The following is a 23,617-nucleotide window of genomic DNA, read 5'->3' as shown; positions in this document are numbered from 1 at the left end:
GTCAAGCATGGTGAAATTCCATTGATAATTGATTGTTATAGGGTCCTGCCTAAACCTGGTCTGTGAAGTATCATGGAGGATCCAACTTTGTTAGCTTGTTATTCTTTCCCTTTCCCTGTCTTGCTTTATGGCTTAAAATTAGAAGTAGTGAGAACTGAAACCAAGTAATCAGCACCTTCCCATACATTCCTGTAAGGGAGTACGAGACATCTGGGGAAAGCAAGGATGAAGTCCTGATAACACTATGGGAACGTAAACATTTATGATAGTTTATGTGTGAGTGCTACCCCGCACTCCCATCCCTTGGAATCCTTTTGAAATAAGCCTTAAAAGTATTGTATCAATGTATTGGCAGCATTACTCTCAAGAACCTGTTACACCAAAGTATCGGTCTATCAATAAACGTAGTCTTTTTATCAACTTCAACTCATCATTGAGCCCGCATGCTTGACACCAATTTCCCAAAAGTTCTCTTGATATACATCCTGTTGTCTTCCATTTTTAAATGTCTGGATCTAAGAGAACCACAAAAGACTTTGACTATAGGCCTTTGAAATTTCCTAATATTCAAGACCCTACCCTCAGGGCTTTGCAAAATGTGTGAGGGCTGCTAATATCTGGCCTCTTTGCCCACACACCAAAAATCTACGCAGTGCAGGAGCCTTTTTCTGGCACTTCCCTGTCTATTGGGGAGCAAAGAACTTGCAGGACACCTCTGTGTGTCTCACAAGTGAAGGAGGGAGTTGCAGGACCTTCCTTAGTCCTCTGCAACACTAACAAATGTGTGTGGCATGGGCTTATGGCCTTGCACACATTGCTGGGCTCCTCAGGAGGGGCTTTTCTCTAGCCTCTGCCTCCAAACCAATCAAAAGTCACTGTCCCTGCACCTTTCCTTAGCAGGGCAGTCCTGGGTTCACCAAAAAGTTTTAAAACTCTCAGAGCCTGAACTTTTCCTCAGCTGGCCCTAAGCAGAAAGGAATTTTTTTTTTCTGCTGGGAAGGGTACCTAACTCCTCAGACCAGGGACAAATTATTAACCCTAAGGGAGAGCTTCTCGCTCCTTTCACTAAATTCTCTTAAAGACACAGCACCAGAACTTTCTCTCTGGCTGCTGCATGCAAATGGCAACAGACAATCACCTCTAATGTGGACTTTCCTACATATGTGTGCCTACTGGCATGTGTGTGTTAGGGATAAGGAAGAGCTATGGAGCAAAAGAAAATGGGGAAGGGTGCCTATCCACTCCTAAATAGCACCCTAGTGTGTTCTCCTTCCCAAACCTTGATAGACGCATTGAGTAGGCCAGTCGGGATGGTGGCCGGGCTTCACTTGATTCTCCCCTTGCTTTTCTCTACAGGTGGTATCTGGCCCTCTGGGTACGGCTGGAGAATCAGCGCTGAATGATAGAGCGGGAGCAGCCCCCCCCCCCGAGATATAGAATGCTCTTCTAGAGCCAATCACACAGTTCTCATTCGCTCTTTCACAATCACTCAAGCCTAACAGGGTAAGTTCTCAAAGAAGTATCCTTTCATGTCTGGTTGCCAGAAAACACGTGTGTCGACGTCTGTGTGTTCTGACACCCAGGGTTTTGCCAACGCTTTCTCCACCAATATCTGTTAGGCAAATTGCCCTAAAAATATGGTTTTGGGGAATTTAGAGTGGTGGGCAATCAGCCTTTTAGTGAGATCTAAAAACCTGTTTATACAGAAGGCAAGGTCTAATAATCAATGGGGTGTTTTATTTAAGGAATAAGAGCAAACATACAAGGGTATAAATCATACAACATACATACAGGCCTAAGAAAACAGATATGAAATTGATAGAGGGGTAACACAAGAGTTACCCTACCTCCAGCCAATGAGCAGACCTGACTCTGGTCACCTGAATGAATCTTCAGGTAACAATGGGACAGGGGGAGGCTCCAGAGTAGCAGTTTGGGCAAGGCATGGGTGGAGAGAATTAAACAAGCTATCCAAACTTATCTAAAGGTGACAATAGAGGGCCAAATTGGTACCTAAGGTGACATCCGATCTATACAAAGAACTTCTGGCTCTGGGGGAGACTGGTCTTCCTCTTCTGGCTAGCACAGTCCTTTGTCTGAAGTTCCATTTGACAAAGACTTGGGCGGTCTGGCAGGATCCACGCCTAAGCTAAGCTTGATTGCCTTATGTAGATGTAACAGGTGTTGAGCACGTGAGCCTCTCGCTTCTCTGTCATGGAGTTTTGGCACTGTAGGAAGATGGTTGCTGATGATGTTAGCCTACCAACATGGCTTTCATGGTGAAGGCTGGAAACCTTGACAGTTCCTGGCAACATGACTTCTTCCACTGCAATGGCTGAGATGGTGCACGCATGGAGCGCTGGAAACCCATCTGTACTTCTGGCTAGCACTCTTCCAGAGATATAGAATGCTGTTGTAACGCTGAGGCTGTTAGTATTCACATAAGTCTCTTATAAAATGGAAGATAAAACCCACGTTTCGCTGTAGATGTGTGTGAGTTGAATCTCTAGGCACCCTGGCAACCAAACGGGTGATTACGATGCCCATATATAACTGAAATTAGGGATCTCTTTCTCACATTATCCTCCAAAAATCTAACTCTCTTTTAAAGCTGCTTATTCATGTGGCCATGACTACATCCTCTGGCAGCAAATTCCACATTTTAATCACCCTCTATGTAAAGTAATAATTCCTGTTGTCTGTCCTGAATCAGCTTCACTGGATATCCTTGAGCTCTAGCCTTTTGAGAGGCGGAGAAAAATTTCTTTGTCAACTCTTTCCACCCCATGCATAATTTTATAAACCTCTATCTCCAGTTGGGGTTCTGGTGAGCACTAGTACATTGTACCGGTTCTGCTGGGTTTGCAATGCCCCCCCACTTGGAGTGTGATTATGTGCTTCACAGCAGGCCAGTTGAACTGGCATTGCCACAATGGCATTGGCTTCTGCTGGCACTAGTACACTGCACTCATTCTGCTGAGGAATGTACTAAAAGGAATGAAAGGATTGCCCATTGGAAGCAATGGGAGAGGCCTGAAGGCCCCTTAAAAGATAATGGAAGCCAGGAATGCCAACTGATTTGTATGGGCTCCATTGAAATACATTACAGCACAAAATATTTGCAATTAAAATGTGGAGTGGATTTTCAGTGAATGTCCCAGGGCCCAAATAGACTGCTGTGGGACTGGAATAGCAGGCCAGCTTGAATAGGCAATACTGACCTTGATGGACCAATGGTCTGATTCAGTAGAAGGCAGCTTCATGTGTAATCATTGACTAGAATGCAGCAATGGCAGGTATGTGTATGTGTGTACAGGGGTGAACTAGGACTCCCATTCATATGCATGTGGAAATTCATGTACAAAGTATCACTGATTGCACTGTACTGTTCTGTTTGAATGTATAGAAAATAATCTCCTGAAGAGACCTGAGTTGTTTATGAACAGGAATTTTGTTGTAGAAAAAGTCCAGTGGGAACTCATTTGCATATTGTACCACCCCCCCCCCCCGATGTCACCAGAAGTGACATCACCCGTTCAGTATGTTACTTTTTGCATATTGACACAGAACAGTACAGTGCTATCAGCTGCATTTCATGTATGTGTATTCTCATACAGCCCAATGAGAGACCTTGTTTCCTGCCCCCCCCCCAAACATGGCTGGAGAGAGAGAGCCACATGCGGCAGAATGGGCAGCAGCAGGCCCAACTTCTCCTGGAAGGGAGTGCTTTCTTTGCAAGCCTGCTGGATGCTGGAGGCAGCAGAGAGGATGGAGTGCATAGTCTGGGAGCGTGTGGCTGCCTAGTGCCTTCCCTCTTCCAGAGATCTTTTTTTGAGCCAGAGCCCTGGCCAAGCCAGCTAGAACTGTGTCGTTGTGCATTCCTGCTAAAAAAAAAAAGAGCCCTGCTTATGAACAACTTAGCCGCCCTGAGCCTGCTTCGGCGGGGAGGGCGGGATATAAATAAAATTTTATTATTATTATTTATTATAAATGCTTGATTAAAAACTGTTTGTTTGTGACTGGGTAGCAGAATGTGAGCCAAAGCAGTAGGAATTCATGTGCCTCTTCTCCTAGTCTTTGTGCATTCCAGGAAGTGTTTGCAGATATACAACTATATTCATGTAAGGCTTTTTATGCATAGATCAGGAACTCTGGAAGGGCATAATTCTTAATAGCATGCAGTGAGCTTTACATGCATAAAGGTGTACACATGGAGATTGTATGCAGATGTTCATCCAACTACATGGAGACTGGGAACAGGGACAGTATGTGCCATCCTGCTTCCCCTCCACATATTCTGAGCAACATATATACAGAACTCTTATAAGCAATGCTTCTCTTGAAATATCTGGTATTCATATTCTTGGGCACAAAACTTGTGTATACTATATCAGTTATATAATATATGTGTATATTTCAGGTACATCACTTCTCTTTAAAATACACAAGGGGTGGGAGAGACCAGGAGCCTATATCTTTATGTATTTCAAAACCAGAATTCTTTGTATCTGCTTTTATTTAGCTGTTCAGCATTTGGGGTGCCTAGTGATTAGAAAAATAGAGAAGGAAAAAAGATTAGATTAGCATTGTGTACTGTTAATAATTGGATGATATGTGAGTATATTGTATTGTTCTCAAGAATTCCTACATGAATTAAAAACAACAAAAACATAGTGGCTTCAAGTTAGTGTATTCACTCTGAATATTTACAAAATATTCCAGTCAACCCCAGTTGATTGATTGTATGTTTTCTTCATGCTGCCTTTTTGGAGGAAACAGGTTGGGTGCTGGTGATCACACAAATGAAAGATGCATGTATATAGCCAATAGAGTGGAAAGAGTTCTTTAGCTTTGTTTCAGTCTATCGGGGAAAATAGGTGCACATACAAAAAGTGCATATTACCATATTGACCCTATTTATTTTCACAGCAGGTGCAGGATTGCTTGTGCTATCAATGACCACTGGAAACAAAGACAGCCAGAAGTGTGAACTTGCATTCACCTCCTATAATTCCACAGTGGTATCAGAGGTTAATGCTGAAAATAATTCAGGTCACCATGACTTGAAGCCAGTAGACCATAGAGGCCTCCTTCAGAGCCAGTCGAGTCTAACAGGCAGTATTTGAGAATGTTTTTGTACCTGTGACAGAAGCAAGTCTAGGTCAGATATTACTAGCTTTTCTAGTAGATTACACTGCAAAAGAGTGGTTAGCTCAAAACCATTCTGTGAACTTCATAGTGAGATAAAGAATTCAAACTGTACCCAGTGCAACACTCTGATTTCTTCCTTCCTTCCACTCTCCCTTCTCTTTTCTTGCTTCTGTTCCTCACAGTTGAAATTTTCCTAGATCGTATTACTTTTATTTACAAAATTTACATCCTGCCTTTCTGCCTGCTCAGGGCCATCAGCAATGTCCCAGTGATGCTCTGATATTTGGGCAAAAGCTATGGTAGAAGCATTTTTATCACAGAGTTTTTGCCCAAACACTAGAGCATTGCTACAACATCACAATGTGATTATGTCAGTTCTGGTACATGCTGCGACATTGCCATGTTGCTGGTGGTGTAGCCTGGGCCTCCCTCCTGCTCCTGTTAAGCCCCACCCACCCCCATTGGTTGCCAGGAGGGACCTGGCAACTTCTCAAGTTACAATCCTTTATCTATTGCAGCTTTGGAGCTTGAGGGTACCTATGGAATTCTGAGAAGGGTAACTAACCCCAAAGTGGCTGCTGCAGAAGACTGAGCTAAATCCAAAATGGTTGCCACAAAAAGAGGTGCAAAACAAACAAACAAATCCTCCCTCCTTGCACTGCAAAAGAATTGCAGAAGGGGAATAAAACGAAATAAGAGAAGTCCTGATGGGAGGGATGGGAAAAAAGCATTTGGGAATAAAAAGAAGAAAGCCCGAAGGAGAAATGTAATCACACACTGACTAAGGAAAGCACAGATGCTTACTGGTTCTCTTATAGTGGCTATGGCTGCTTCTGCAGTAGAAAATGCTTTCATTTGAATAAGAACATAAGAGCCCTGCTGGATCAGAGCAGTGGTCCATCTAGTCCTGCATACTGTCTCACACAGTGGCCAACCAGTTCCTCTGGACAGCCAACAACAAGGCATAGAGGCCAAGGCCTTCCCCTGATGTTGCCTCCTGGCTCTGGAATTTAGAGGCTATTGAGCCTTTTCTCATAGGGAAGGCACTCTATCTCCCTAATTATCTTGGTGGCCCTCCTCTGTAATTTTTCCAGTTCTGCAATGTCCTTTTGGAGATATGGTGAGCAGAACTATACACACTATTCCAAATGAGGCTACACCGTATATCTATAGAAGGGCATTACAATATTAGCTGTTTTATTCTCAACCCCTTTCCTAAGAATTCTATTATAGAGTTTGTCTTTTTCACCCCTGTGGCCTACTGGGTTGACACTTTAATTGAGCTATCCACTACAACCCCCAAGATCTTTACCCCTCTCAATCTCAGCAAGTTCAGACCCCATTAGCCTAGAGTTGAAGTTGGAATTTTTTGTCCCAATGTGATTCACCTTACACTTATCAACACTGAACTTAACTTGCCACATTGTCACCCACTCACTCCGTTTGTGGAGGTCCTCTTGGAGCTCTTCACAGTCAGCCTTGGTTTTCATGATCATGAATAATTTTGTATCATTTGCAAACTTGGTCAGTACACTACTCAAGCCTAGTTGCGGATCATTTATGAATAAATTAAATACTACTGACCCCAATACTGATCTTTGTGGGACCCCACTGCTTACATCCCTCCATTGTGAGAACTGTCCATTAATTCCTACTCTTTGTTTCCTGTCATTTAACCACTTTTTAACCTATAAGAGAACCCATCTTCTTATTCCATGACTGCTAAGTCAGGAGTCTTCATTGAAGTACGTTATCAAAAGCCTTTTGAATGTTCAAGTACATAATGTCCAGCCGGTCACTGTTGTCTACATGCAGCAAATAGCAAGCCCTGCTTTACTGTGTCTCTTCTGAAAAGCTTGGTGGGTGCTGGGGAAATGCAGGCAGGTGCTATGGTGCCTCAGCCCCTGTGTTGGGAACACCTGGACTATGGCACGATTATCTTCCCCCTCCCATCAATAGGATGTTTGTAGATTTCTTCTAAACATTGAATGCCACTGACTTTATCTAATCAATGTTAAATTCTCTAGTTTCCCTGATGTCAACAATTCGCTCCAGTCTCACCCATTGAAGACATAACAAGTGCATTGTTTTGGCCAGATCACCCCCAGTGTAGTTTTATGTGGAGAACTGCATTTAATATTGTCCTTACAAATCATCAAAAGCCATGCAAGTTGCTCTGGGACAATCCTTTGAACAGACACACATTCGCATACACAGATGATCTCCAGTATGCTATCTATCCTGCAGCTCTCTTGCCTGATATATTCAGAAATCAGTCAACCCTCCTTTAAAAGGTTTGGCTCAGGGCAAAGCAAAAGCAGCTGTGAGGCAGGTGAAGGGTTAACTTAAAACATGCAGCTGCTAATGCTAGTTTCTGAGTCTTCAGGGATAATCTATCCCAGCAAGATCTGACATGAGATGTGACATTTACGATCAAGCACAGGAAGGGCCACTGGGTATGTTTACTGGAGCTGTTGAAGATCCCTCTAGTTGGCTGTCTTTGCATTTCCTAAATGAACCCAAGTCTTCATAACTTACACATAAAATGTTAATGATCGAGGACTGGATTTCAGCTTTCAAGGTCATATGGGACCATCCTAACAACTTGGAAATCCCCATGAGAGTGAGCAATACATATGTAGAAATATATAACTGCACAGGGCTCAGTCACTCATGTGGGTTTGAAAATAGTTAGGATAGTTCCACATAGAGATGCCAGCCTCCAAGTGGGACCTGGGGTTTCCTTGGAATAACAGTTCAACTCCAGACTACATACATCAGTTCCCCTGGAGAAAATGGATGCTTTGGAGGTAGACTGTATGGCATTATACCCCATTGTGGTTCCTGTCTTCCCCAGGCTCCATCCCTGAATCTCCAGAAAATCCCCAACCTGGATCTGGCAACCCCACCCCCCCATCCCCCACCAATGGTCAGGGTGGACCTGGCAACCCTAGTTCCACATGACCTAGAAAACTGACATGTAGTACAGATGTGGTTCAAGGCATACTATTAAAAGTTCAGCATGGAGGTCCCTTCCAACTCTATGATTCAAACATGGTAATATGTTGTCCCTCTTTCTTTCAAACAAAGGACATGCCACCAAACTATCTTGTTATTTCCACATCACCATAATGTTGAAATTTGGTCTACATCATGGCTATTGGGGGACTGTGGAAGTAAAAATCAGAGAAGTGGTAGTTTGTGTATCTCATCCTTGCATGAGGTTACTCCCTACTCATACTAGCTAGACAGTTGGACCCTCATAAAAGATTACCTCATTATAGTAGCCCAGGGTACCAGCTGACTATTTGACTCAAGAAGCTCCAGATGGGGAGGGAAGATTAGCAGTGACAACCAAGGAAGGTAACTCTCAGCCTCCTTCAAGCAACTTTGAGGTTAGTGGACAAGACACAGTTGATTACCTCTTAATAGAGGCCAGCATGGGGTGTCCTCCGGGCATTCCATTTCTCCTTCACACACTTCAATAACCATTGGGATTGGGTGACAGCTATTCTTTCAGAAGGCAAGGTGAATTTATATGTTGGCCTGTGAAAAGAATACTGCTGAAGTAATGATGAATTCCACAGATTGTGTGAATGGACAGAACTGCCAAGGGCCAACCAGATGCACTGAAAGGCCTATGGCAAGGACACAGAGGACAAAGCCTCCCCCTGTTGTTGCCCCTCTGCAACTAGCAGGCAGTGGCAAACTGCCTCTGAATAGGGAACACTTAGCTGTTGTAGCTAATAGCCATTGAGCAACCTTATTTCTATGAATTTGTCAAATCCACTTTCACAGCCATTCTTAAATGGCCAGACAGACACTGTGAACGCTGTAAGCAGATTTTTTCTTCTTCAGTAGATGTTCAAGACCTCACTTCTGATTTAGGCAGCTGTGGGGAAGAAGGAGGGTTATAAACATTTTGCTTTGTTTCATATTTCCAACCTTAAATGATCCCATGTTTGCCCTATTATATCAGGACTTGTATGTATCTCTCAATTGTATAAATAATAGCTCTGCAGAACTGTTTCAGGTCAGGCAGTCCTTGTGGGCAAAAACTTAAGCCCGTTTTTCATGATGCAGTCCTGATCCAAATTGGAGTCTTATACACCTACTATTTATAAAAAGATGCGGAACTGTATGCAAAGAAAAGCCCTGACTTGGAAGCCTCAGGCTAGCCAAATCTTGTCAGTTCTGAGAAGCTAGGTAGGGCCAGCCCTAGCTGGTATTTGGATGGGAGGCCACCAGGGAAGTCCAGGGTTGCTATGCAGAGTCAGGCAATGGCAAAAGACCTCTGAATGTCTCTTGCCTTGAAAACCCTACTGGGTCGCCATAAGTCAGCTGTGACTTGACAGCACTTTCCACTGTCATGCAGAGAAATTCCAGCATCTCATCTGATTTGATCTTAAACTAGTGGCCTTCACTAAATCCCAGAGCAATGATTTATGCATCCTAATTAGCTGTTGTTTGAAGAAACACTTCTAGCATGAAACCATAGGCCATGGAGGTGTTGCAGGGAAACAGGACTGCCAGCAAAAATACTCAGTGTCTAAGTGATTCTGGGGACTCAGGTACATGTCCAGGATTGAACCTGAAAATTAGGGCCACCCCAAAGGGTCAAGCAAGAAGGGTCATGTGATGGGGGCTAGAGCTGCCACTGGAATCTGAGTGGCCACTCACTAGACAGAATAGGCATGAACTGCCACTGCAGTGGAGTGAGCAGCCTGAGCTCCAGATGAAGCTGATTCAAGCAGTAGTATTGGCAGAAGCTTGCCCATTTTCTTTCCCCTGTTTATCCAGGAGGGCAAGTCTCTTGGTTGTCCATTTCCCATCCCCCCAGTGGCACCTGGGGCAACTACTCCTGTTGCACATCGACTAAGACAAGTCCTGGTCATGTACCTAACTGTAAATGCTTTGTCAATCACTCCTATTTATTTACTATAGGGCAAAACTTAAGTTTTGTTTTTAAAAATGAGTAGCTTCCATGCTGTTCTTAGTGATTCAGGAGACTTGCCAGAAAAAATTAGCAACTATATAGTCTGGAGTTGCCATGTGTGCCATTGAATTATTAATAAGTCTTATCTTACAATTTAACTTTGATTTGGCCTGTCCATAGTCGTGTTTGGTGCATGTTGGCATGAGGTACAGAGTAGATGTGTGCATGCCAGAATAAAGCCCATTTTAAACAAAGCTCCTTAGTTTGTATGACATTTGTGGGGAGGGAGTGACAACGCTTTGTAGCAGCTGATGATGGGACTCTCTTCTTCCTGATGTGTCTGCGAACTCCTAGAATTGAATTTGTGATGTTACAGTAATTTCTTTGCCAAGTGAATGTGCTGAAATCAACATAGGATTATGACTTGCCCTGTAAAAAGCAAGTGGATAGAAAAACCAGGTTGCAGGGAAGTGGGAAGACAGCTCATCTGCCAATATTAATGGCATCATTAATTAGCAAAAATAATGAGGGAAGAGATGGAAAAATTATAGGTCAAGTGCTCATTGTGCTTTGTTTAAAAAATCTTTTCCTTCACATGGTGGTGAGAAAAATGACAGCTTCAACAGGCTCAACTCAAAGACTTCTCAAATGTTTGAAATTATAGAACATGCTACTGTTAATTTCAAGGGCAATTTATCTGGTCCTATAATCAAAGGGGTCATCATACCTCACCAGGAGATACTGTGCTTTACAGCCCCAAACAGTTCCAGATCTGTGCAGTGAAACTTCTGCAAAAAAAAAAAAAAAAAAAAAGCAGAGCAGGAGCAGCCAACCTGTTTGAGAAGCACACCAAAGACTGATAGTGTCTACCATACAGAGTCATTATGATGTAGCAGTTGGTTAAAGTTTTGGACTAGGACCAGGGAGGCCCAGCTTCAAACGCTCACTCAGCCATAAAGTTCACTGGTGGAGGACCTTTGGCAAGTCAATGTATTTTAGCTTAAACCATCTGTGGCAGAATGTGCCTGCTCTGCCATGGGCTCTGTGAGCTCCTTGGGCTTCCCTGGGGTTTTGCAGGTAGCAGCCCAGGCAGGCTCACTTGCTTCCCGCTTGGAACCTGATTGGGTAGTAGGCAGAAGGTGGCGGTGCTGCTGACCCCCCTGACTAGGGTTGCCAAGTCCAACTCCCAAAATATCTGGGGATTTTGGGGGTGGAGCCAGGAGACAATGGGGTGGAGCTAGGGGGGAGGGGGGAAACGGCGAGGCACCCCTGCGCAGCTGACGCCTCTTCTCTGCTCGCCGTGGTTGCTCCTCCGAGATGGGCTCAGGCTGAGCCCATCTTGGAGGAGCAGCCACGGCGAGCGGAGAAGAGGCCGCCACGCCGCTGCCGCCTCGCCCGCTCCGCCTCTGGGGTGGAAGCGGAGGGGGGGTGGAGGCGGGCCGGGGGCGTGGCGAGCCGCGAGTCCGGGTCCTAGAAGGGCCCGGATTCGCGGCTCGCCATGCTCCTGGCCTGCCTCGCCCTCCCCTGCGCTCCTGCCGCCTCTTGGCTGCTCCTCTGAGATGGGCTCAGCCTGGGCTCATCTCGGAGGAGCAGCTGCGGTGGGAGGGGGCAGCAGCAGTGCGGCGGCCTCGCCAGCTCTGGGATGCGGCGGCTGGCCATGCTCCCCGGCACCGGTTCCACCCCCTCCCCCCACTTCCATTTTTTGGGGGAGCGGGGGAAGAGGGTGGAAATCCTGGGGTCCCCCGCCAGGGCGGGAGGATTGGGAAGCCTACCCCTGACTGGCCCTGGGAAGGAGCACACTCCCACCTCCCCTGACAGTGCTGGCCTCAGTAGCCCCCTGAAGGGTGCTGGGCTGCACTACCAAGGGGCTATGGCTGCGCATAGCCTTCCCTTACCCCACTGCTCCCCTTGGCTCAAACACACACACGTGTGTGTGTGAGCCACCTCCCTGACAGTGCTGGCTGCGGCAGGCCTCTGCAGGGTGCTGGACTGTGCTGTTGAGAGGGAAGGAGGGGGCAGGGGCGGAGAGAGGCATTTCTGCACCCCTGGATTGCCAGTGTCCTAGGCAATTGCCTTATTTGCCTATGGATGGTCCAGCCCTGCTTGCTGCTACCATCTGACCTTTGTAAGGAATTGCCCGCTGGGAGGGTCAGGTCTCCCAGCTTCCCTTTCAAATTCTGAGGCCTTGCCTCTGTGTCTCATGCTGCCCAGAACCTGGCCACTATGGGGACAGTTTACTGCCTTGTGCACCCCTTGGGAAATAGCTGGGGGAAGTTAACTGCCTGCCTTTCCCCTGGCTTTTAAAATAGCGTGTCCAACATGGTGGAGGTTGATGTGGTATGGAGAACCACAAAAATTATAAAGTATTTATTAAAAAGAAAAGGTTTACAAGCATACTTTTAGCACAGTATCAAATTGCGCAAGGGGAACAAAATAAATAGGTAAAATGCAAATCCTCTGTCTCTCTCTCCACACATGCCCTGTTAAAATATAGGTCAGGCTCTTTAACTTAGGGGTTGTAGATTTCTATAGAGTTCACATTACCCTGAAGCTCCCTTCAGCTGTCCAGGCCAACCTCATGGTCAGTGGCTGCCTCCTCAATTCAGAGTCCTGTCTCCTCTCCTCATTAGCACCCGAAAAGAGAGCTCCTTCCTACTTCAAGGAGTTTTTATTATCACTTTTCCTCACTCCCTGACCATGACAGGCCAGGTCAGAGAAGTGTATCCTAGGAATTCTTCCTGAAGATTATATCGGAATCTGTTATAGCTTAAAGTCTTCCAATCCCTGTTCCTGCTTGGAGGAGCGGAAGAGCTTGACCCACCCATTATTTCTCCTACTATATCTATCAATATTTGTATGAAGCTGACCTGAGGTAAATCTGGAAAACAACTGCACTGAATCCCACCCCTGCCTGTTCTCTGCCCAGGGTGGGAAGAAAGAACCTTTTAAAATGCACAGTGGAGGTTTTGCTCAGCTCAATCGTCGCAGGAAAAAATACATTTCTTCACACTATCTTACGGGGTTTCTGTGAAAACAGCATGGAAAAGGGAAGATCCATGTAAGCTGCCTTGAACTTCTTAGAAGAAGGATGACATAAAATGGCTGGATTATTAGTATGCCCTTTGGCACATAACAGACTTCTAGCTAAGGGGTAGCTTTGTTTTAAGTATTATGAGCTAGGAAACAGGCAGCAGCATCACACTATAAAGACAGTCAGGAAAGAGCAAAACCAAATAGGAAATTAATACAAAGTGAGTGAAGTGATTTTTGGCTCCTAGCATATAGTTGCTATCATTTTCTCTGATTACAATGATAATGAATGAACAAACGAACAATGCTCATTATCATTATTAACAATGCAATCCTAAACCAGATGTAACTCTTTTATGTTACTCATAATCAGGTGGAATTTATATTTATTTATTTATTTTGTAGGGTTACATTCCACCCTTTTCCATAAACAGGCTCAAGGCAGATCATATCTGCGTTTCTCCTCCCCTCCCAATACAATAATATTAATCCCTAGACAAAAAAGACCTAAGAACCATTAACATCAGAAGGCTTCAAGAGAGCCCCACCCATTCAGACCAGAGGTCTGCCCATTCCTGCAATAATAGCCACACTGATATATCCAGGAACTTGCAAGTGGGACACAAAGCAAGTGGCCATCCATTGTTACTTGCGTCCAGAATGTGGTAAACAGAAAGGTAATATTTCTCTGTGCCTATCAGTACTGATAGACCTATCCATGAAGAATTTGTCTACTCCGTTTTGAAAGCCATCTAAGCTAGAGACATTGCTGCCCCTCTTGGAGAGGAGTCATGGGACATCCTTTTCATGGGGAAGATCCCAAATTTAACCCCTAGCATCTCCATTTAAAGGATCTCAAGTGCTAGGAAAGACTTTTCTGTAGCTGAGGTGACCTGGAGAGCCACTACCAGTCAAAGCAGATAATAGCTACAAAACAAATAGCTTGACATTGTCTACAGTAACTTTATATATTCAGATCTCAACATATAACATAGTTCCTTCTGTCATCCCCAGACATGCACCAAACTACAGCACCCACTGGATGATGACTCCAAGTTCTAGTATTGTGAGAGAAGAATAAAGTCCCCCATAATCTATATAGTTCAATTTTATGGAGTAAGTGTGAAATTCAAACACATGTGAAAACAGCCCCAATTGTTAACTCTCAGAGAAATGCTTGCAGGTTGAGGAAAGCATGTGATCCTTTTGATTTCACTACAGAAAGGTTAACTTCCATCATAGCAAAAAAGCCACTGAAATAAATGACAACTAGAGATTGTGCAACAGAAGAATCACACTCTGGCAGATGTCTTGGCTCTGGTGGGTTATTTACAAGAATGCAACATTATTCTGAGAATGGGGAGATTTGGTCTAAAGCTTCCAGAAGCAAACTTGGCACATTAATCAGGGGAAACTCCTCTGAGACCACACTAGGGGAATGGACTAGAAGAGCGGCTGCTGTAGATTTGATGCAGCCAACACAGCATCTTTCTTGTTTCCCATACCAAACAAAGCAGAGGATGTTGTGAAGGGTCTATAAACAGCCCTATATCCAAAAGGTGGGGAGTATGGTAGACCTCAGGGCATTAAACAGGTTGTTGTAAGTGCTTCCAGCCTTGTTGATAATGTAACAGATCACCCTGGGGACCAGCGCATGAAATCTGTACTCCAGGAGTGAAGTCCTCATTTAGTAGCAACACTGTCAAGTGCTAAAGCTTTTCCAACAGTTGCTTTCCACTTGCCATATGGTTACCTTCACCCAGATTTGTAGCAATGGACAAGCAAAGAGAGTAGCACTTTGAAGCAACAAGGAAGAGTTTCAACTGAAGCTTCAATACCACGCTGTTACTGATGCACCCAACATAATTAACATCTTTCTTCCTTCCAAAAGCAAATGAAATGGAGGATGCTATGGAGGGTCTAAAAACATCCCTTTATTCAAAAGGTGAAGAGAAAGGGGAACACAAAACTTAAGCCAGGAAATATGAATTAAGAAACCAAAAGGTTAAATACATACAAATTGGAGGGCCCAATCTTAAAATCAATAGATGTAGAGTATTAACATATAGATAATACACATTATTAAAATGCATGTATTTATAAGAATTTAAATCATACAATATTCACAAATAGGACCTTATGGCTGATAACAGATGGCATTGTGGGATGGATTGGAGGCATTCCAAATCTGGCTCAAAAAGAACCCTCCCAAACCCTCCACATGCCCCCCTGCAAGCCATCCCTATCCTGTCCATGGGGCAACACGGGCGTGATCAGACAGCCATCATGCACAGTCCCCTGTTGCTCTGAACAGTTTTTTGTTTTTAAAAAAGCCAGATGCGGCTTCGGGTGATTTGGCAATTTCATACCACCAAGGTGCCTCACTTGCACCATTCTGCTTCCAGACGTTGAGGAGGCGACTGGTGTGCTGCTTAAAAATTTGCTAACTACGCTTCTGTTGCCTTAATTAAGCTCACCTGTTGGTTTTTTTTAAATGTTGTAACAAGGCTCTAGAGTTTTGAGAACCTGGAAATCTAAGGCCGTTTTCCCACTCACGTTTTACTGGCGCCACGACCATCCTGACGCCGGCGAATCTGCCTGGATTTCGCATCAGAAGCTCCGGCGCTCCCAGAAGCGCCGGCTACTTCCGTCGCTAAGCCAGCGCAAACGGAAATCGCAAAGATGCAGGAAAACGTTTGCGCTGGCTTAGCGACGGAAAGCGCCGGCGCTTCTGGGAGCGCCGGCGCTTCTGTTGCGAAATCCAGGCAGATTCGCCGGCGTCAGGATGGTCGTGGCGCCAGTAAAACGTGAGTGGGAAAACGGCCTAATAGATATATTCTGAACCTTGTTGGTCTCCTGTGAATGTATTGTAAAAATTGAAGTGAGTATTTTGTTTATGATGTTTTGACAATTGTCTGACTATTTTTTGACTATTGTATAACAATTTAATATGACATGTATGTATATTTTTAGTTCCAGTGATAAATAAGCCTCCAAACTTAAGAAAGATGGATGAAATGTCTTGATATCTAGAACAGACGTCTTTGGAAGGGCTTCTTTTAGTTCCACAAACTAAATACTGGAATATTGTTACTCCTTGGAAAGACTGTTTTTGAACTGTCTTTTGTGAATGTCTTTTTGCTACATGTTCTTGTCTAATTGAAGTTCTACCTGCAAGCTTTAAAAAAGCCACTGACCTCTACATTACACTGTTTTGTTGTTTAAAATTTATGGTGTCTCTTAGCGGTTTTTTTATTTATACCAAAAGTAGCAGCTTCTTGAGCTGTTCTGAGGACCCTGGAGGTTGCCCCCCAAGGACAGAATAATGAGTCAGACACCAAGTGTTGGAATAAAATTGGGCCACTTTATTAATTAACCTCATAAACAGCAAGGGTACCCCACCAGCGGCTTGGCCAGGTCTAGGGGTCACCGCGACAGCTCCCCTACCATAACGGGCGAGAGACCCAGCCCCCCCGGCCAGAGCTGAGCTACTCAGCTCCCTCCAGGCAGGCCCAGCAGGGAGGCCCGCACCAGAGGGCCCAAACCCAGACGCACGTCTCACCAGAAAGCACCCTCTAGCCGAGTCTCCCGGCAGTCTGCATTCTCCACCCGGGTCTTCAAACCCCAAGGTTGATCATGCCAGACCCCAAATTCCCCAAAAGGGGGATGCTTCACAGTCCTCCCCTGGCCGCATAGTGCATTAAACCTCCAAAAACCTGCCACTACTAAGGCCAAGTCTCTACTTAGGGCTTAGCACCCACTGGGAGGCCCAAAGCCACCCGCAACCCTTGCTGTAAATCTCTCAGGAAAAGCATATTACCCTTTCCCGAGAGATGGACCCCATCCCCCCTGTAGAGGTCTGGACATTTTACCAAAATGTCTGGACGGGGCAAATAGTGGCCCATCCCCGCTTCAAGCATCTTTTTAAGTTCCTTGTTGGCCTTGTATCTAGCCCTTTCTATTGCTGCGGGGTCCAAAGCACAACGCCACACCAGGCGGGGCAGCATGGCTGACCACACTAAGATGGTCCCCGGCCATTGCTCCCGAATGTGCTTAAAATCATCATGGGCCTACCAAACTAAGCCCTTGCCCTTAAGTAACCCCAGATCATTACCTCCCAGGTGAACTATTAAGACCTGAGTAGGAGGACCCACTCTATCCCAAAACAGCAAAGGCAGCAAGCCCGACTACTGAAGGCCCCGGCGCCCCTGCCATTCAACAACCACATGTTGGCTGAGTCCCAGCTGAGAGCTGACCGCAGTTCTCCGTGCTTGCAGAGCAGCCCAAAACACGTGGCTATGGCCACAGATGAGAACTCGGCTCTGGCTCCTCTGGCCAGGAACAGCAGCATCTAAAAAGAAAAAACAGTTAAACACAACCGAACAAAACATTCCCCAAACCAACTCCATCATGGCCTAAGGAAAGGTCGCACATAGCATAGGCCTTATAGGCCGACGAACGCCAATGGCCCAACCTCTGGATAGAGGTGGAAGGATACCCCATTGCAGCAGAGGTTGAGGCTGCACCAATTCTAAAAGAGTGGGTCCCAAACCGCACCCGGCCAGCCCCAACTCACCCAAAGCCCGAGACATCACAGCCCAAAACTGGTGTTTCGTCAAAGGGTTACCCGCTGAGTGAATAAACAAAACCCATCCTGACTACCCTGGACTGCCAAATAAGCAGCCAAAGCTGTAACGGGACATAACTCAAGCTCCGAGCAACTACCCAGCTCGAGCACAGTACCCCGCTGCAACTGATCCATCTTAGAACGAGGAACGGTAACAATTGCCTTACCCCCAAACAGCTGCAAATCCTTCAACCTCAAAGCCCTACCAGAAACATCGTTTCTAGATTGAGCCACCAACTCGCTCACCCTAAACACCCCAAAGAAGGCCAACAAGGATGTGGCATGAAACAAACATGCCTCAAACAATGAGGCACATACCCTCTTCAAACCACGCAGAATCGACGGAGACACCAGATTTCGCGTATCAAGCCTAGGACCGGCCACTCTAGACCACCCCTCCAGCATCTTTTAAAGTTCCTTGTTGGCCTTGTATCTAGCCGAATACGAAAGTCCGCTGTATCCTCCCTATAACCTAGCGCCTTGCTGGCAAAAGCCAGTGCAGACAGGCGCCCCTTAATGGATCACACCTCCAACCCCTTACCTCGCAACGTCATGCAGTAATAGAGCAATTCCTCCACCAGGAGCGGCCAAACCCTGCGATACCCTACCTCAGCCCGAAAGCCTTCAAACTGCTGCACAGCCCGTTCGTAAGACTTCCGAGTGCTAGGCACAATGGCTAGACATATCGCTCTGCAGGCTTCGGCTCTTCAATCAGCCATAGCTCCTGGGGCATTGCCATCTGCTCCCTGTCGGCCTCCGGGGCCAGCTGATAAAACCTCTCCATCTGTTTACAAGATAGAGCGTCAGCCACCCTGTTACTCACCCTAGGAACATGCTTGGCTAAAAACAAAATGTTAAGCCGCAAACAGCGCAGAGTGAAGGCCCTCACCAGCCTCATAACCCTCCCGAATTTGGATGAAAGGGAATTAATGACATGAACCACCGCCATATTATCACACCAAAAATGCACAGTGTGATTGGTCATATCCTTCCCCCACAGCCAAACTGCAACTAAAATAGGAAAGAACTCGAGAAAGTAAGATCTCGGTTCACACCTGCCCGCACCCAAAAGTCAGGCCAACTATCTGCGCACCAATGTCCGTGAAAATAGACCCCAAAACCTAAAGATCCAGCAGCATCAGACATGACCTGGAGCTCAGCTTCAAGCCTCATGTCGTCCCTCCAAAAAGAGACTCTGTTAAAGGACACCAAAAATTCCTGCCAAACCCCCAAATCATCCCTCATGCTGCTGGTGACACTAGTTCTATGCTGAGGCAAGCGTAACCCTGCCATAGCCTCGCACAGCCTTCTAAGAAAAGCCCTACCAGGAGTAACCACCTTGCAAGCAAAGTTGAGGTGCCCCACTAACCCTCAGTTCCACTATTTTCTGAAGGGGCACCCTAGACAACTGTGCCACAGTGTCAATCTCAATGCCCCAAAAGGTCAACCTCTGGGTTGGACCCTCCGTCTTTTCAGGCGCTAAAGGAACCCCAAGCTCCTCAGCCAGCTCAGCAAAGCCAGACAGCAGCTGACCACAATGCCCCAATCCTGCAGGACCCACAAAGAGTAGTCATCCAGATAATGAACTACTTCCTGCAAACCCACTTTCTCCCGCACAGCCCATTCCAAAAATGTGCTGAAACACTCGAAAGCCGAACATGATACAGAGCAGCCCATTGGCAATGCCCTGTCCATGTAAAATTGCCCCTCAAAACAAAATCCTAACAGCTCAAAATTGTCAGGGTGAATAGGTAAAAGGCGAAAGGCCGACTTAATGTCGCATTTTGCCAATTCAGCCCCAACCCCACAACTCCGTACAACAGCAATGGCCTGGTCGAAACTGGTATATCTGACTGAGCATAAATGCTCCGGTATTCCATCATTCACAGACTTACCCTTGGGAAAAGACAAATGGTGAATCAAACGAAATTCACCAGGCATCTTTTTAGGTACCACCCCCCAAAGGAGAGACTCTAAGAATACTCACCGGAGGACATGAAAAGGGTCCTAATACCCTTCCCTCGACCAGCTCCTTCGCGATTTTATCCCTAACAACTTGTTCCAAACCCAGAACCAACTTAAGGTTACCTGAAATAAATGGAACTCTAGGCCCATGAAACGGGATCCTTAAACCGAACTTAAAACCTTCCAACAAATACAAGCTATCGGCCCTTCTAGGATACCTTGCCAGCCACCACTCAAGAGGCCCCACCCTTATCGGGCTGGGACCCTTTTTTAGCTGAAAAGGCTCCTCCGCTTCCCCCAGGCTTCTTCGGGTTCTTACGCCCCCTGGCTCTGGGGCAGCTGTCAAATGAATTTGAGCCCACACACAAGGGGCATTCGTACTTAAACTGGCACGCTTTTTTGTTGCACACCCCAAGGGACCCAAACTCCCAGCAGAGCATGCGGGGTTGAACCGCCTGCCCTGCAGTGCCACGGGGAGAGCCTGACGAAGCCGAAACAGTGGAGGAGGACCTATTTACTAAACGGCCGCTATCGGAGCTATCACCTAAATTAGGCCTAGCAGGGGACATAACCTGCAGCCAAAGCCAGACCATCCAGAAGGAACAACCGCCGTCCCCAAACCAAACGCTCCAGCAGCCGCTGACGCTCCCACATCTGCCCCACTGGACCCAGCATTCCTATCTAGTGCTGTACCAGCAGACCTGCCCTCCAGGAGAGAAACTCTGGTTAAAATGTTAGCCTGACGACCCCTTCTAGACGTCCCCTCACCGCCCAAACCACCAGGGCAAGGCAAACCAGACGCTTGCTCAAGTGCCCGCAACCTGCTCAAAATATTCGCCTCAACCACACCATCACCCTCCTCATCAGACAAAGATGCAGGAGGTGGGGGTCTTTTAGGTGGTGCCCTAGGTGCCTTGGGCACTGGCTTCTTGCCTTTGGACTTCCCAGAACCCTTACCACCAGCCATAGTGATGATGCAATGCTCCTAAATAAACACTGCACAACAAACCCCGGGGAAGTAGAAAAAAGGCTGCTGCCACCCCTTTTGCTGGAAGAGCCCCCAAAATGGCCAACAGCCCTGTTACTAGGCAAAAAAGGGTGAGACCTAAAATGGCCACTCACCAGACCCCAGCAACACTACGAAGCAGCCCTGTTACCAGGCAAAACAGAGGGACCTAAAATGGCCACCCACCAGGCCCCAGCAGCACCACGAAGCCACCCTGTTGCCAGGCAAAAAAGGGGGGGACCTAAAATAGCCACTCACCAGGCCCCCAGCAGCCCACGAAGCAGAACCCCTAAGGGGCTGCCACAATCCAGCCCCCAGCTACCCCTTCGTTAAGCAAGGAGACCAGGACCACCCGCAAAACCAAAATAGCAAGCACCAAACAGGGATAGGGATAAGCGGTCCCCAGGCGCAAGAGGGATACCCCAAAGCCGCCCCATTAAATTCCACCCCCAGGGACGCTCCAACACCACCTCTACAATCAGCCTGCTCTACAACAATCGCAGCCCCTGAACACGCTGCGCCCCAGGAGCCCAAAGAAAAACTCAGCCACGATGCGGGACAGCCAAACAGCAAAGGCTCCCCCGACACGTCCACAAATGCTGTCCGATCCACTGCCGCGCCGCCGACTGAACGGTCCACCAAGGGAGCCCGCAGCAAGGTAAGCCCCCCATGAAGGCGCCCTCTCCGATCGACACACCCAAGCAGACTGAGGAGAGCGCAGGTCTGGCCGTTAACCAGCCAGACCATGCCTCCCAGCCTGCGCGCCCATACGGGTGCCCCCTGACTCTCCCAGTCTGGGGAGGCAAACTCGTGCTCTCTGCAGCCTAGCAGCTACCCTGCAGGCTGCAAGCACATGAATGGGGTGAGTACAGGATGGGTGCAGCTGGCAGATGTTTGTGTTTGGAAAGATTTTTCTGGTCGATTTCTGAGGCACAAAGTGCCGGTCTGTAATCACCCAACGTGACCCAAAAGCAGATACATTTGGCCCTCCCAGTCGGAATGAAGAGGTTGACACAGTGTGTTGGATAAACTGGGCGGCTTTATTGAACATAACTGAATGAACTAGAATGGCAAAGGGTTTGTACTGTTAGGCCTAAAGCCTTTGCCCCCAGTAAGGCTTTGTCATGATCTGTATTCCCAGCATTGAGCCGTGAAGCCCATCTGCTGTTCATACCGACCACCTGCACCAAATGGTCCTGAGCCATAGGTGCTCCCCTGAAAAACACTATAGCCCATACCTCATCCTGCCACCGCCACCGCCACCACCAATGCCAAGCCTCTGCTTAGGCATTAGCGCCCACAGGATGGCCCAGAGCCGACCGCAGCCCCTGCCGTAGATCGTCCAAAAAGGCCTGGTTATCCGACTCCGAGAAATGAATCCCATCCGGCCTATACAGATCGGCTTTCTCAACCCGTATGGTTGGATGGAGGAGGAATATGCCTAAACCCCCTTCCATGGCCTTCTGCAGGGCCTGGTTGGCCTTGCGTCTGGCGCACTCTATCCCAGCAGGGTACAGGGCGGACCGCCAGACCCTGCATGGCAGAATTGCTGACCAAACCAAGATAACCCCTGGCCACCTCTGCTTAATGGCCTGGAGATCCGCCTGCACCAAAAGGCCTTCCCTTTCATAAATCCAAGGTCATTCCCACCAAGGTGGATAACCAGGATGTGCAGAAGAGGCTCCATCCTCCCATGGAACAACAGTGGCATGATCCCAGGCCAACGCAGGCCACGGCAACCCAGCCACTTCATCGTCGCTTACTCGCTGAGACCCAGCTGGGTGCCAACGGGCAATCTTGCCTTTGGACTTCCCAGAACCCATACTGTGCCTGCAGATGAAGATTCGACGCCTCTCCTTACGAGCCACAGCACCTGAAAAACAGAAAACAGTCACAACCCGGAACAAACGCGCCAATGGGCAACATAACTGCTAACCTGCACCCAAGCACATCACTGGAAGACCAACAGGCGCACATATGATTTGTAGGCTGCTGATCGCCATCGACCCATCCACTGTATTGTGGGAGGGGGGGTAGTCCATTGCTGCTGCCATGGATGCGACTCCAATTCGAAATGAATGTGTTCCAAATTTGGCACCCCCTAACGCCAATTCAGCCAGTGCCCTACCGGTCACTGCCCAAAATTGATATTTTGTAAGGGAGGAACCCTCGCTATGGTGAAACAAGGGGCCATACCTCCTAAGTGGTGTGTACTGCTCCAGGGCCTTGACTGGGCACAACTCTGGCGATATACACTGGCCGATCGTAATGACTGTGCCCCTCTGGAGTTGGTCTTTTTTAGATCGCCGGACCGTTAGTCTGACCTGCCCACCTGTGAATTTAATGTCACTGGCGTGCAGCGCCTGGTCAGAATTGTCCTTTTTCGACTGCACCACCAACTCGTTGATCCTAAGTGCACCAAAAAAGGCAACCAATGAGGCCGTGTGAAAAAGGGTGGCCTCAAAAGAAGATGAACATATGTCAGGCCAAACCCGGTATAGCCCTTTAAGCACTGATGGAGATATGGGTTGCCAGGCATCTGCCCGTGGCCCCTGTTCCCATGCCCAGCCTTCCAGCATCTTTCTAATTCTGAAATCCCCATTGCCTTCAGAAAGGCCCTGTGCTTTACTAATAAAGGCAATTGCTGCCAATTGTCCCCTGATTGACTTAAGCCCTAACCCTCTGTCTTTCTGGTGAATGCAAAACTGGATGATGTGGGCCACAGGGACTGGCCAACTGTCCAGAAGCCCAGCAGAACTTCTAAAAACCCAAAACTGAAGGTCTGCCCTTTCATAGGCTTTTCAAGTATTCGGCGCCAATGCTAATCGAATTGCCCTACCAGCTTCAGCCCTCCAAGCTGCCAGAGTTCCTGTGGCATTCGCACTAGCCGAGGGTCTGCTTT

Source organism: Heteronotia binoei, chromosome 1 (genome assembly GCF_032191835.1).
Source record: "Heteronotia binoei isolate CCM8104 ecotype False Entrance Well chromosome 1, APGP_CSIRO_Hbin_v1, whole genome shotgun sequence".
In the NCBI taxonomy this organism is placed as follows: Eukaryota; Metazoa; Chordata; class Lepidosauria; order Squamata; family Gekkonidae; genus Heteronotia; species Heteronotia binoei.
This window is presented reverse-complemented; position numbering follows the sequence as displayed.